The 16,850-nt window shown below is 36.5% G+C and overlaps 1 non-coding gene across 1 annotated transcript; it reads right to left on the bottom strand.

Moving 5' to 3' along the window:
* Nucleotides 1–16,383: 16,383 nt before the first annotated feature.
* Nucleotides 16,384–16,490, bottom strand: LOC127088401 (small nucleolar RNA R71). The gene has a single exon (XR_007790239.1). It is a non-coding gene; the product is annotated as a small nucleolar RNA R71 (small nucleolar RNA).
* Nucleotides 16,491–16,850: the final 360 nt, after the last annotated feature.

The raw sequence follows: 16,850 nt of genomic DNA, 5'->3' as shown, positions 1-16,850 counted from the left end.
AGGGAGCCCTTTTTTATGTGTGTATGTGTTTTTGGTATAAAAGATATTTGCAATAAATAGAGTGTGGGGATGAGAAAAGAATTCATTAATTATATTTTTGTGTTTGACAAGACCTTCGGACTTGTGCCTGCGTACCAACATAAAAATGAGGGATCAAAACCTCGTAGTTCGTGGTATCAATTTCAAAGTGAGTGAACTGCTTTTAACAAAAATTTAAATTTAAAAAAAGGAGGCACAAAGAGCCTAAAAGAGTTTGAATGAGTGTTAGTTCATTTTGTCTTTTGAATTTTTAAGTCAATATGATTTGATTCATTTACAAGTTTGATTTAAGAAAAAAAGTTTAAAATGCAATGGCATAAGGCCAAAGTTTCTAATTTGCAATAAGGTCTAAGTTTAGAAATCATAAGCAAAGAAGATTTTGAAAAGGGGAGAGAGATTTGGAATTTAAGAAATGGGAGGAGATGAAGAGACTAATCTGTAGCCGGAAATTCATGATCATCAAGCTATTGACAGGCTAGAGATCAAATAACAAGAGTCACCACCGCGCTTTTATTGTTTCCAAGGGAAAAGGGAAAAATTACAAACAAAACCCAAAAGTAAGAAGTTTTCAAATCAAAACTAATAAAATGTCAGAGATTACAGGTAATGGGGTTGGTTACACAGAGGGAAGGTGTTAGCACCCAAAGTGTCATAGGTACTCCTAGGGAGCCTTTTTGTGTGCATATGTACTTGGTATAAAGTGATGTTTACAAACAAATAGAATGGGGGGATGAGAAAAGAATTCATTAATTATATTTTTGTGTTTGACAAGACCTTCGGTCTTGTGCCTACGTACCAACATAAAAATGAGGGATCAAAACCTCGTAGTTTGTGATACAAATTTCAAAGTGGATGCATTGTTTTTAACAAAAATTAAGTTTGAAAGGCCCAAAGGCCTAAAATGGTTTGAATGAGTTAGTTCTTTTTGGCTTTTTGAAAGTTTAAGTCAAGTATAGTTAAGTCTATTTACAACTTTGATTTAAGAAAAGAAGTTTGAAAATGCAATGGCATAAGGCCAAAGTTTCTATCTTTTTGCAAAAGTAGTCTAAGTTTAGAACAAGAGTAGTTCACACAAAGAAGATTTTGAAAAATGGAGGGAGATATTTTAAAATTAAATAAATGGGGAGAAGATGAAGATACTATCCTATGTACAAAATTAAAAGTTTAGAGTTGAAAAGATCTGACCAAATGGGTAGCAATCCAATAGACAAGAATGTCAATAGAAACCCAGAATTCCCTTGGACTTTTAGAATCAAGAAATACACAAATGCACAATTATATTATTTTTTATAGAGAAAGGCATCAAATAAAGATGGCCACATCCAAGCTTATCCATTCCATGATCTTTTCCAAAATAGCCCATGTAATAGATGAATTCCACAAATCACAAGTTCAAAATAACAGCTTCACAATGATCATGTTGCAGATGAACTTAGGGATGTCTTTAAATATGTATCAGATGAATCTCAAATTGCAAACACTTGGTTCTTCAACAAGTTGGCATTGGCCAAGTCCTTTAGCATAGGAAGATTGCCTAGATTCTGAGTCCATTTGTCTAAGATCAAGCCAACAGTCCATACAAAAGTCTTTTAGGGTTTTTGTTATTATTATGTACATTAATGGTCAAATACCACACAAACAAGCAAAGTATACACAAACAAAATATATCACACAATATGGTCCAAATGGACAAAGTGAAAATTGCATTAACATAAACAATTAGAATGATATGAACAATGGCAAATGAAGTAGAGTGCTAAAAGTAAATCGCATTAAAGTAAAAGCTTGAAATTAAAAGTTAGTAGTTAATTGGTTAGAAGTTAGTATTGTTTTACTTTTTCTTTTCATTTTCAAGACATTCTTTGGAGAACACTCAACCCACTTATCACAAGCATGAATCCTTGAGCCAAAACATCTTCCAAAGGAAGGAAAGAAGGCCAAGTTTCTACACAATACCAGGAAAGAGGGGAGACTTACAATCTCACTAACTAGAATGCTTATGCCTTTTATGTCACAAATTTAATGTTATGTTAAGCAACCGTAATTGGACTTATGTAGAAGTCACAACTATTTGAGGTCGGGCAAAAGAATTTTGGTGTTAATGCATGTTAGAGACATAGTATAATGGACTATGCTCATGAAACATACCACATACAAAAAAGAATATGCAAAAGATGTGGCCTAATCTCATCCATAGTCATGTTAATTTTTCAATCAACTAGCATTAGGACTTTGAGATGTCATAGGCCAAATGGAATGAATGAATGAAGAAAGGGAATAAGATGAAGTGGGAGGGGAATGGATTAAAACACAAATTGCTCAAAGGAGGACTTTTACCAAATTAATATCATCCATTCATTTTGGGAGATGGAATGTACATTCCATCAATCCCCTAAATCCAATGATATTAATTTGACAAAGTCAAATCAACCTTGACCAAGGCCCAACAACAAGAGTCAAACATAAACAAGTCATCAGAATTGGTCAACAAATTTATTTGACATTTATTCAAATTAAAATACTAAAATAGTGCATTTAAATAAATATGGTTTGTCCAATTCCTAAAATCTCATCAAAACACCAAAGAAATGGCCATGAGATTTATCATAGGTCAAACAAGGTCAAAGGACCTTGGAGAAAAAAAATCATAATTTTTGGACATTTAAAAGTATTTTTAAACAACTAAAAATAAATTCAAAATCAATTAATTCATGAAAAATATTAATAATGATCCAAAAAATAATTTTAATTCAGAATATGAAAGAGAAAAATATTTGAATTTTTTTGGTGAAAGTCCCATATTTTTTGGATCAATGTTGAATTTAATATGAATTATTGAAAATAATGCAATTAAAATGAAAATTAAAATATCAGAAAAAACATGGACCACTTGATCTCCCTCATTAATTGAGGTGGCAGATCAAGTGCCCAGAAATACGCGTTCCACCATGCACATGAGTCAGCGCGCCATAACATTGGTATTTAAAAGGAACGATCGTGATTAAAACATATTACATGGATCCTATGGCTGTGAGACATGACAGCACATGGTCGGAGTTGTAGCTCCGATCTTCTTCTCCATTGGACCTCACCAGACTGGTCCACCATCAATCATCACCAAAATTAAAAACAAGGACATGATTTCAAAGTAAAAATGGCATTGAGCTCGAATCTGGCCTCAATTCACTCTAACTCCAAGTATATTGAGAGATACATGGTGTTGAAATTTGAGGTACGTGAACTGAGTTGCTTCAATTTGGCGTCAAAGCAACTCAATCTTCTTGCCTACATTGGTAGGACTTCAGACAACCAAAGAATCAATAGAATTGAGCAAGAATTTGAGAGAATCAAAGAGATCAAAATTTCTGGAAAATACCTTCAATGGAGGTCTAGATTCAATTGATCTTGCTCTTGCTCGTGCTTGATCTCACTCCAAATGCTTGCAGAAGAAGGATTGAATGCTTAAAAGGCTGTGGATTCCTAGAGATTTGAATTTCAAAACAGTGGAAGTTCAACCTCAAATTCAAATGAATTTCTCAGGTTTATCCTTTGCAAAGTGAGGGTTAGAGATGGGGGATCAAAGCTAGCGTGAATGTGTGTTATTTGCTGAGCATATGAGGCTCTATTTATAACTGAATCCATTGCTTTTTGCACACTTGCATTCACTTTCCAAATTTGGTCATTGATGATGCATGGGTGCATGGGCGCGCATAGGCCCATAAAATCATTGCCATAAGTCCACAAATGAATGTTAGATAGTCTGAATTCAGCTTGGATTGCAAGGCAAGTGTACATTTGGATTTGAAGTTTGATCCTTGCCAAGTGATGACACCATGTTCATGCCATGCGCAACCTATGCATTCCTTGTCCAAAATGAATGAATTTGTGCTCTTTGGAAAGGTGAGATCAAGAGGAACAACTTTCATGTTCAACACTTTTCCATTTGGATTTTGTAACTTGAAGAAATTTGAGGTGGAAGTTTGGAAATTTTTGACATATCAAAATTTTTCTAAGTGTCAAGCCATATGTCTCAATATTCCACCTTGCTTAACTTTTTATATGAGCTTCAAATGAGAAACGTGTCTTCATCAAAGTTGTAGCTATCTCAAATACCTTTAAAATGGTAACCAATTTCATGTCATTTGGATTTGAAATGATAGAGTTATGCATTTCTGAAGTTTGGAAAAATCACTTGATCAATGGTATAGGTCAAAAGTGACCTATAATGTAACCTCATATCACATGCTCAAAAAAGTTGAATTAGCTCCCGCTCCAAACATAAAAGTTGAATTAGACACATTGAATTTTATTTTTAAACTTGGAAATCTTTCATCTCATAAAAATTGAGCAAGTTATAACCTTGGGAAGTTGACTTTCAAATTAGGGTTTAGACAAAATGACCTATAATGTTTCAACATAGAAAATGATTTTCCAAGCAAAACTAGCTCTAGGTCTCAACATGAAAGTTGTTTGGAATGTCATTTAGAGTAACTTTTATATTGGAATCATTTTCATATGGTGAAAAGTGTAGGAGATAGGGTCTATGGGGACCCAGTTTTGATCACATGAATCCATCTGGCCAACCACCATCAACCAACTTGCTAACTTCCAATTCTCTTGACTTTCTTGGCTCATGGTAGATAATATATGCATAAGATGATGAATTTTGAAGTGTCCCTTGAGAAATTTGATCAATTGGTAAGGTAGCTTATTGGAGAAGTTACTCAAGATACCCAGTCAAACTACGGTTTCCAAGGCAAATCACCCTCAAACTCTTGAAGAAAACTTGATCAATATAACATGTAGAGAACATTGGGAATCATATATGATGCTAATAGCCATTCTTGGATAAATTCTTGGTTGTTCTCTTTGTTCATGAGGGTCTCAAACCCTAGATGTGAGCTTGATGAATCAATGGAATCATGCCCTTCCTACAAAAGAGTTAGGCAAATGCAAAGACATATTTTTGATATTTTGGTTAGTGAAATGATAAAATACAATTATGATACACTCACAAAGTTCTTGGTGATCTCTCAAAACAAACCCAATGAAAGAGGGGTAAGGAGGATGCCAAGGTATGATCCCAATGCTAATGCTTATGATGAAATTACATGAGGGATCTTAGGGTCAAAATTGGGGTCTTACATAATCCTAAGCAAAAACTTAAAAGTTAAGATTTGAAAAGATCTTACCAATGGGATGCAATCCAATAGACAAGAATGTCATATAGAAACTCACTTTTCCTTTGTACTTTAAATCAAGCAATATCAATAAGCAAGTAGCAAAATGAAGAGCAAGGCATCAAATAAAGATAGCCACATCCAAGCTAGCAACTTCAGAGTCTTCTTCTTAATCTTCCCATGTATCAGATGAGCTACTCCTTGGTTGGCTCATAATAAGGCATTAGACACAGGTTCAAAGTAACATTTTCATCAAGACCATGTAACATATGAACTCAAGTGGATCCCAATACTTGTATCAGATGAAAGCTCAAATCACAAAAACTTGGTTTCAGAAATATTGGCATTGGCCAAGTCCTTTTGCATAGGGAATGTTGCCTAATTCTAAGTCCAAGGCTCAGATCAAATCCAACAGTCCACACAAACATTTTTTAGGGTTTTTGTTATTTATTAGGTATTTTAAGGTCCTAAGACCACAAACACAAACAAGATACACAAACAAATATATACAATCACAATATATGACTCAAGTGAGCAAAGTGAAAATGGCATAAACATAAACAAGTTAAATGATAAGTAAAATGGCAAATGGAATGGTAAATGACTTTAATTTAAATTGCATAAAGTAAATGACTTGAAATTAAAAGCAATAATAATAAAAGTTAGTCAAATGTTAGTTGATTAGACGTTAGTGGAGTTTTTCTTTTTAATTGATTAAGTCATTCTTTGGAGAACACTCAGCCCTCTATTCATAAGCATGGATTCTTCAACCAAGACATCTTCCAAAGGAAGGAAAAAATGCCAAGTTTGCACATAATACCATGAAAGGGGGGAGACTTACAATCTCATTTACTAGAATGTTATGCCTTTTGGGTCAAAATTTAGCGCTATGTTAAGGAATCCTAATTGGACTTATGTAGAAGTCACAACTATCTGAGGCCGGACAATAGAAACTTTGGTGTTAATGCATGTTAGAGATATGGTATAATGAATCATACTCCTAAAACATACCACACATAAAAAGAAAATGATCAAAGAATGAACCTAATCTCATCCATACTTGTATTGGTTCATCTAACATGAAGTTATTGATGAACCAATTAGCCTTAGGATATTGAGACTTCATTGGTCAATGAAAGGGATGAGATAGAATGGGATTGAAGATGAAGAGGGAAGGGAGATGAGACAAGCACAAATTGGTCATGGGAGGATTTTTTATCAAATTAAAATCATTCACTCATTTTGGGAGATGAAATGTACATTTCATCAATCCTCTAAATCCAATGATTTTAATCCAACAAAAGTCAAATCAACCTTGACCAAGGCCCAAACACATAGTCAAAATTCACAAGTCAATAAAAATGGCTCAACATAATTTCTACACAATTAATCAATTAAAAATCAAATTAAAATGCATTTAAATTAAATTATGTATGATCAAAAACCTAAAACCTCTTTAAAACACTAAATAAATGGCCAATAGATTTATCCTAGGTCAAACAAGGTCAAAGGACCTTAGGCAAAAAAATTCATTATTTTTAAAAAGTCAGAAGTATTTTTAAACAATTAAAAATATGCACAAAAACAATTAATTCATGGAAAATATCAAAATTTATCCAAAAAAATAATTTTTATTCAGAAAATGAAAGAGAAAAATATTTGAAAATATTTGGTGAAAGTCTCGTATTTTTTGGATTAAAAATGAAATTGATATGAATTAATTAAAAATAATGGATTAAATGAAATAATCAGAAATTCAAAAAAAGGAGAGCCATCTGATCTCCCTCATTAATTGAGGTGGCAGATCAGATGGTTGGAAACACGCGTTCCACCAATGCCTCAGTCAATTGTCCCACACGCGTGGTAATCAAAAGCAAGCGACGAGATTAAAACATTTCAACTGGATCCTATGGCTGAGATGTGTGACAACACATCACCGGAGCTAGGGCCCTGGTCTTCTTCTCCGGTGGACCTCACCGGACTTGTCCACCATCAACCATCACCAAAATGAAAAACAAGGACATGGATTTAAAGAAAAAATGCTCAGGAGCTCGAATCTAGCCTCAATTTTGTCCAATTCCAAGTATATTAAAAGATACAGGGATTTGAATTTTAAGGATCATGAACTGAGTTTCTTCGATTTGACCTCAAAGCAGCTCAATCTTCTTGCCTACATTGATAGGACTTCATACAACCAAAAATTAACAAGAACAGTGAAGAACTGAGGGAGAATCGAAGAGATGAAAATTCTGAAAATTCACCTTCAATTGAGCTTTAGATTTGCACGATCTTGCTTTCAATTATTCTTGGTCTTGCTTTAGATGCTTGATGGAAGTGAAATGGATCAAAGAAAGGGATGGACTCTTGGAATTTCAATCTCAAAATAGATGGAGAATTGAAACTCGATTTTCAAAGAAAATATTCAAGTTTATCCTTCAATGGTGAGGGTTTGAGGTTGCAGGTTCAAAGCTTGGGCACAAGGTCCTTAATTTTGAGCAATGAGGGTCTTATTTATAGGCCATGAGATTGATTTCCACACACTTCCAATTTTGGCAAATTTTGAAATTCTCCTTTGCATGGTTGCATGGGCGTGTGCTAGGCCCATGAGATGATGTGATATGATCCATAATTGAATGTACACCATGCTGAAATCATGTTAGAAGTCCATGCAAATGTGTGCGAAAAATGTAAGTTGAAATTATCCAAATCGTCCCTTAACTTACACCCATGCGCAAGTCCTTCATACTTTGGTCAATTGAGATGATTCTAGACTTTTTGGAAAGGTGAGATCAAGGGGAACAACTTCCATGTTGAACACTTTTTCTTTTGAAGCTTGGATCATGATGAATTTTGAGGTTGAATTTTTGGAAATCAAACATATTTGAAAATTTTCTAAGTCCCAAGTCAAATGTTCACTTCTTCCACCTTGAATAACTTTTCCTATGGACTTCAAATGAGAAAAGTTTCTTCATAAAAGTTGTAGCTATTTCAAACCTCTTCAACTTTTTCACATATTTGACCTTATATGTATTTGGCATGAAGGAGTTATGCATTTTATAAGTTGAGGAAAAACACTTGTTCAATGGTAGTGGCCCAAAATGACCTGTAATGTTTCCTCTTGGCACATGCATTTGTAAGTTGAATTTGCACTTCCTACAAACAGAAAAGTTTAAGTAGACATCTTTAATGTGATCATGAAATTTGAATGGCTTCCATCTCATAAAAATTAAGTAAGTTATGGTCTTGGGATGTTGACCTCCAAACTAGGGTTCAGACAAAATGACATATAATCTTTCACCATAAAAAATGACTTTCCAAGCAAAATTAGCTCTTGACCTCAACATGAAAGTTGTTTGGAATGTCATTTTGAGTAACTTTTCTTTTGGAATAATTTTCATATGACAAACATTATAGGAGACAGGGTCTAGCGACACCCAGTTTTGACTAGTTGACTTTCTCTGATCAACCACCATGAACCAACTTGCTAGATTGATATTCTCTTGAATTTTGGGGATCATGGAGGATCATATATGTGAAGTATCCCTTGAAATATTTGATTAATTGTTGAGAAAACTTGTTGAAGAAGTCACACAAGATACCCAGATGAATTAGGGTTTCCAAGGCAAACCAACTCCAAACTCTTGATGATTTCTTGATCAAAATAACATGTGAAGATCATGGGGATCCATATATGATTCTTAGAGCCAATGTGAACCATTTATTGATTACACTCCTTGCACTGAGGGTCTTAAACCCTAGATATGAGCTTGATGAAGCATAGGTGAGCATACACACTACCTACAAAAGCAACAAACTATACATTAACATATTTTTGGTATTTTGGTTAGTGAATAATGAAAAACAAAGTATGATACAATCAAATTGTGCTCGGTGATCTCTCCCAATGCAAACCCAATGAAGGAAGGGTAAGGAGGATGCCAAGGTGTGATCCCAATACTAATTCATATGATGAGATAGCATGAGGGATCTTATGGTCAATATTGCGGTCTTACAACTGCCCCTATTTAAGGACGTTCTAGTTGAGGAGATGAAGGTTAAAATCTTCGTATCGACTCAGTAGAATGGGCTTAAATAACAACAATATAAGTAAATTTTGCCCCCTAAGAGACCTCATGATGCTTATGATATGAAATGTTATAAATAATCTCTGTGGAAAATTGTTGCCACAATTGAAAAGAATCCGGAGAGACTGAAAGTCCGCAGGAGCATAATGCTTTCCATAAGGAAAACTCACTGGGTAGATAGAGACTCTGGGGGATAAAAATTTGTGCGTAGGCTAGGTACGACTTAAAATTGCTGGGGGACACGAGGGATTCCATGAAAATAAATCAAGGGAAAGACTCAGTCGGGGGTAGAGAGAAAATCCACATGGGAAACAAATAAATCAGGGTGAAACTGAAATACTTGACCCAAACAGGAAACGGCAATTTCATTGAGGAAATACGCTCTCAAACTCAACTGGGGAAGAAATGAACTTCAATACAGGAGTAACAGAAATATCAAGGAAGTAGATTCAGCACAGGATAGACTCAAAGGGAAGAATACTCATCATCATTTAAGATGAACATATCAAGGATAAACTTCCTAAGAAACGTGAAAACGGATCTGCTATGAAACATAAAGGAAGTAGATTACTTCTACCGGGTATTGGGCAAGAGTAAAACACTCGCAAATCGAGATGAATGTTACTATTTACTAGGTAACAGGCTCTCGGGGAATCAAGGTATCTATCTAGGCAGGATCTAGAAAGAAAAGGTCAATCAAAGACTCAACCCAATGAGGATATAACTCAGGGGGGGTGGTTCCATCCAGATAATCAACCGGGGGAGGAAGCTGAAATAATGATCATCCACGAGGAAATAACTCAGTGGGGAATGAGAAAGGTTAAATTCTTTCTACTTAAGGCGGTTGACACTCTACAATTGAAAGAGGATAGACACACCAAATCTACATGGGGGAGAGGATACCACCATAGTAGAGGATTAGAAAAAGAATGAATCACAAAATGCAATAATAATGCAATAATGAAATCTATGGATGTATATGTATATGTATATATGATGATTATGCTGACAAAACAATCACAAGGATATAAATGTCAATGGTCTGAATCATCGTTACAACACTCAGCCAATCTTAACAGGATGGAGGCACCAACAAGAGAAAGAGATGTTAAGGATAAACATGAATCATCTATCTCGAAGGCTCGACCCTGGGTGGGGAAGGAGGATAAATTTGCTGAGGACCTACATCATCAACTCTGCGGGGAATTTTAGGTCAACGCCATATCAAATGGGAGACAACCTTACAGAGGACCATAAATATTGCTCAAGAATCAGTGCTAACAGGGATCAGGCACAAACTCTGCTGACGACTCGAGTGGGGTAACAATCTGTGTTGAGTCTATGCAAACCTACTGAGACAATGCGCCTACAACTCAAAGATAGGAAGGCAAATACGAACTCAGTTTGGGAAACCAACAAAACTTGGTCGGGGAAGTTGAGTTGTCGTTCGGAAAAGATGATTGAACCAACTGCTTGGGGAAAACCAACAATGCTTCACATTTTGGGACTTACATGTTCTCATACCGTTGTTGATGTTCCTTTAATGGAATTGATTGCTCTTAAAAGTACTTTCTTTTATTATTTTAAGAAAAACATGATTTTGATTTTTAAATTTAATTTCAAAATGATCATCATAAAATTTAATTCTATTTAGCTGAATAGATCAAAGTAGAAATAATTGGATAAAAAGCTCAACTTTATTTAATAGAATGGTAGTCTGTAAATGACAAGACTCCATAGATCCTTACAAAAGTTGAAAAACGGTAATTTACATGGAAGAGGGATACATTGAATACAATGATCATTACTCCTTCTACCAACTTTGATATCCACTGTGCTCTTGGCTTCGGTTGAAGATGAATCAGAACCAAATATCATGCTCAAGAATGTCTTCAAGACTGAAGATCAACAAGATGTAGTTACTTGCCATAATCCCTAAATTTTCCATAAATTGTCCCAAGTCGGGGTACTCAATTTATCGAGATAAATTTTTCTGTTTTATGTCTCTAACTTTTGCCTGGATCGCCCTTTCGGGTTTTTAATCCACCGAGATGCTCATTTTTTCCTAAGTCGCCCTTTCGGGTTTTCAAATCAGCGAGTTGTTCTTTTCTTTTTAGGCAAAGTATTTCTTGACTGCATCTGCGTTCACAAGACGAGTGAACTCTTCACCATCCATAGTTGTAAGAATCAAAGCACCGCCTGAAAAGGCTCTCTTAACAACATGTGGGCCTTCATAATAGGAGTCCATTTTCCCCTAGAATCTGGCTTGAAAGATAGAATCTCCTTGAGCACAAGGTCACCTTCTTTGAACACACGAGGTCTGACCTTCTTATCAAAAGCTTTCTTTATTCTTTGCTAATATAACTGACCATGACACATGGCAGTTAACCTCTTTTCTTCAATCAAATTCAACCGGTCGTACCTGGTCTGACACCACTCAGACTCAGTCAACTTGGCTTCCATCAGCACACATAGTGATGGGATCTCAACCTCTACCGGGAGCACAGTTTCCATGCCATAAACAAGTGAGAAAGGGGTTACCCCTGTTGAAGTGCGGATGGATGTACGGTACCCATGCAAAGCAAATGGGAGCATCTCAAGCCAATCCTTGTAGGTCACAACCATCTTCTGAATGATCTTCTTAATGTTCTTATTCGCAGCTTCAACAGCCCTATTCATCTTGGGTTTGTAGGGAGAAGAATTATGATGTGTAATCTTTAAGTCTTTGCAAAGAGTTTCCACCATATTATTATTCAAGTTTGATCCATTATCAGTAATGATCTTACTTGGCACACCATACCGGCATATAATCTGATTCTTGATAAACCTTACAACAACTTGCTTGGTTACATTTGCATATGATGCCGCTTCAACCCACTTTGTGAAGTATTCAATAGCCACCAGAATGAAACGATGTCCATTCGAAGCTTTGGGCTCAATCATATCAATTCCCCACATGGAGAAGGGTCTGATCACACTAAAATTTACGTATTTTTGACTCCGATTTCACATGCATTCTAGTCATTTTATTGTCATTCTGTTGTGTTATTACTGTGTTTTCCTTTATTTTCAGGTTTTTACTTTAATCGGAGCCCCAATCGAGAAAAGGAGTGAAAAAGAGCTAAAAACCCTAAAATTCAGCATTTTGTGCTCATGGCCTACCCCATGGCGGGCGCCACAGACCAAGCCATGACGTGTCCAAGTCCAACTTCCTCAACTCCCACGTTTCCCCACTTCATCCACTAAGGCGCCCCACTTTGTGCTTGTGGCGGGCGCCATAGCCTTGTGGCGGGCGCCACAAGAAGGAAACGGTTTCCTCTATTTTCAAGTTGAAGGGCATCCAAGTCAATTCCACCTTTTTTATTTGCCTATAAATAGAAACGTGAATTCAGTTTTACAATCATCCAAACTTAGAGTAGAGGCAAACTCAGAAGAAACTTTGTTTCACTTAGGCATATATTCAGTATTTTATAGTGATAATCGCTTCGCATTGGAGTGTTACCACAATTGTGTCATCAAGTCTGTGATAGAGTCTGTAATCGAGTTTGGTAACCTTCGAGACGTGAGGACCGCTCAGGATGCCCTGCAGGCGAGGATGGATCAGAGAGACCATCGTCGTACCCGATCACGTCGTCCACCTCAGGATGGCGAGGGCACTAGTGGTCAGCAATAGGTTGCCAGGTAACTCTTCCCTTATCTTATTTCGAAACATTGGGGACAATGTTCGATTTAAGTGTGGGAGGAGCATTTATCGTTTTCCTTTTATTTTTCAGTTTTATTTGCTGTTTTTTTTAGATTGTTTATTTCCCTTTTAGTTGTTTATTTTTCTTTTTAGTATAATGCATGAGTCTGACGAGTCACCAAATATAGTAGATCCTTAGTACAATCCTACCTTCCCATACCTTTAGCCCCACCAAAAATTTTTGCAAAAGAAAATAGGTGTTATTTCGAAAGTTTTCAGGTTTTAAGGACATGTTTTGAGTAAGGATGCGGTGACTTGGGAGAACTTTGCGAAACATCAGTATTTGTTTTAGCACCATAAGCTTCGTAAATATAGGAATCATTCCCGAAACCCCATATACCATGGCCTTAATCATCATTTTCGTATAAGTTCTTCGTAGTTTATCTCAGCAGTCAGCTCCGGCCTACGCATCCTCTACGTAGGGGACCGATGCAAATAAGTGAATGATCCAGAAAAACAAAAAAATAAAAGAAAGCAAAAAGGCAACTCCGGTATAGGTGACCCTCACAAAGTCATTTAAACCAAAGAATTGTAAAAAATTGCTACAAAAAGAAAAAGAAAAAGAAAAAGAAAAGTAGTACCCACTGTTGGTTGGTTCAGAGGTATCTGGCACTGAACTCGGTAGGGCGGATTACGATCCGATCCCCCATAACTACAGTTGGGTCCAATAAAAGGGTTTACACATGTTGATGTGCCAGAAACCCCAAGCTCTGATCATAATCACTAACAGGCCACTCTACTATGAAGCATGTACGGATAACGGGCTTAATGTGATTGCGCCTGAATGAAAAGGACACAAAAAGAGATGAAGAGGCAGGCCTAGGTATTGTGGGATAATATGGGTTGGTTAATATAGGAATGAAGTTTATGTCTGTATTTGCGGATTAGTGTTATCATGATACCCTTAGTTCACTCAGTTAGAACCTATCACTGCATCCCGACTTGAACTTAGAATTTCTACCTAAAGCACTCGTTTACACCAGTTTTTCTTTTATGAGCTTTATAATGTTTTGCTTGAGGACAAGCAAAGGTTTAAGTGTGGGAGAGTTTGATCACACTAAAATTTACGTATTTTTGACTCCGATTTCACATGCATTCTAGTCATTTTATTGTCATTTTGTTGTGTTATTACTGTGTTTTCCTTTGTTTTCGGGTTTTTACTTTAATTGGAGCCCCGATCGAGAAAAGGAATGAAAAAGAGCTAAAACCCCTAAAATTCAGCATTTTGTGCTCATGGCCTACCCCATGGCGGGCGCCACAGACCAAGCCATGACGTGTCCAAGTCCAACTTCCTCAACTCCCACGTTTCCTCACTTCATCCACTAAGGCGCCCCATTTTGTGCTTGTGGCGGGCGCCATAGCCTTGTGGCGGGCGCCACAAGAACGAAACGGTTTCCTCTATTTTCAAGTTGAAGGGCATCCAAGTCAATTCCACCTTTTTTATTTGCCTATAAATAGAAACGTGAATTCAGTTTTACAATCATCCAATCTTAGAGCAGAGGCAAACTCAGAAGCAACTTTGTTTCACTTAGGCATATATTCAGTATTTTATAGTGGTAATCGCTTCGCATTGGAGTGTTACCACAATTGTGTCATCAAGTCTGTGATAGAGTCTGTAATCGAGTTTGGAGCACTTTGGAAGGAAGTTAATCCTGCCGCCATTTACATTTTCGCATTGCAATTTACTCAGCCCTCCGATTGGAGCAGGTTTTTATTACTCGCCTTTACTTTATTTATTTCCCGCACTCACTTATACTTTATTTATTTCCCGCACTCGCTTTTACTTTATTTATTTCCTGCACTCGCTTTTACTTTATTTATTTCCCGCACTCGCTTTTACTTTATTTATTTCCTCGCACTCGCTTTTACTTTATTTATTTCCTCGCACTCGCTTTAAATTATTTATTTCCTCGCACTCGCTTTAAATTATTTACTTTCCGCACTCGCACTACTTTTATTTACTTTAATGCACTTTTACTTTATCATGTCTAGCTAAATTTATAAGGCTAGAATGTAAGGATTGTAATTAAACCAGTAATCCGTACAATGGTTCGTAGAAACACTTAAAGGGCTATTTTAACTTTCAACTTAAGTTTTCCCGCACTTCAATTCCGTTGGGTAAGATCGAAAGCCGTCCAACGTCTTTATAAACTTAATTGTTTTTAACTATTTCAAAAACAGCGAAAGCGCTTTGTTTAGTTCATTAGGAGTTTTTAACATCAAGAAGAAAAGAGATTTTAAAACTATTTTCGGACGCGTTTATAAGTTTAGAGTCTGGTTCGTGAGAACCTCTTTTGGTTAAGAAATCCAGGTTATAATACTTTTCAACTTAGTCAAGATACTATATTTCTTAAAAATAGGTTTACTACTCTAACGCAATGCGCGCCTTTTTATAAGTGACAATAAGAGGGTTTGATTAGGGAGTACAACTCGGTTCTAAATACGCGAAAGCGACAGTTCCTGTTAAATTAGTTCTTTTCAAAGTAGGAAACATTACCCATAAGTAGTTCTATTAGCAAGTACTTGGATTATCAATTGATTACGTGAATTACATTCGACCCTGTCTTTATTAATTAAATCTATTTCAACACTTTACTTTTTATTGCACACTACAAAACACTTATTTTGACCGCCTTTGATAAACACCATAATGACAGATAACGATAGATTGACACTTGGTCTCTGTGGATACGATAATCTTTTATATTACTCTGACGCGTTCGTATACTTGCGAACATCAAGTTTTCCAACGCATCAAGTTTTTGGCGCCGTTGCCGGGGACCAATTTCGTCAAATTTCATTTTCCTGTTGTTATATCGTTTAGACTTAGGTTATTTCCCACCGGTCGATGCGAAGAACTCGCAGTACCGGAAGTTTAAGCTTAGTAAACCCTCTGGCGGAACCTGAACATTACGCTCGCGCACGTTTATTCTTTCATAGAATTAAGAGAGCTATGGCCGAAGATCAAAACCAAATACCTCTTAAGGACTTCGCTCAACCATCTAATGAAGAACCAAGTTCTAGTATAGTAAACCCAATCATCCCAGCCAATAATTTTGAACTTAAACCATCTCTGTTACAATTAGTGCAACAGAGACAATTCACGGGTCTCGCTACCGAGAACCCTAACCAACATTTAAAAATATTTCTTCAATTAGCAGATACTTTTAAAACCAATGGAGCTTCTCTTGAGGCAATACGTTTAAGATTATTCCCTTTTTCCCTCAGAGATAAAGCCCTATCATGGTTAGATTCCCTTCCACCCAATTCCATTACGACTTGGGATAACCTTAGAAGAGTTTTTCTTGCCAGATATTTTCCCCCGAGTAAGACCGCCGTTCTTCGAAACCATATAACTAGATTTACCCAAAACCATGGAGAATCGCTGTTCGAAGCTTGGGAGAGATATAAAGAGTTGTTACGAGCATGCCCACATCATGGCTTAGAAAATTGGTTAATCATTCAAACCTTCTATAATGGACTTCATTATAACACAAAGATGACCATCGACGCTGCCGCCGACGGTGCTCTGATGAACAAACCTTACCCTGAAGCTAGTGCCCTCATCGAAGACATGGCTCAAAACCATCAATCATGGGGAGTCGAACGAGCGACAGTCGAGAAGAAGGAAGCCCAAGGAGGAGTGCATGAACTAAGCTCTATAGACATGATGCAAGCTAAAATGGACGCATTAGTCCTTAAGGTCGAGCATATGTACACGAACCTAAATACTGTAGCCGCAGTTTCGTCGGATTGTGAGATATATGGAACCCAAGGACACCAATCCGCAGAATGCAGTCTATT

Source organism: Lathyrus oleraceus, chromosome 5 (genome assembly GCF_024323335.1).
Source record: "Lathyrus oleraceus cultivar Zhongwan6 chromosome 5, CAAS_Psat_ZW6_1.0, whole genome shotgun sequence".
Lineage (NCBI taxonomy): Eukaryota > Viridiplantae > Streptophyta > Magnoliopsida > Fabales > Fabaceae > Lathyrus > Lathyrus oleraceus.
Note: the sequence above shows the minus strand (reverse complement) of the source record. Positions and strands in the feature narration are given on the sequence as shown.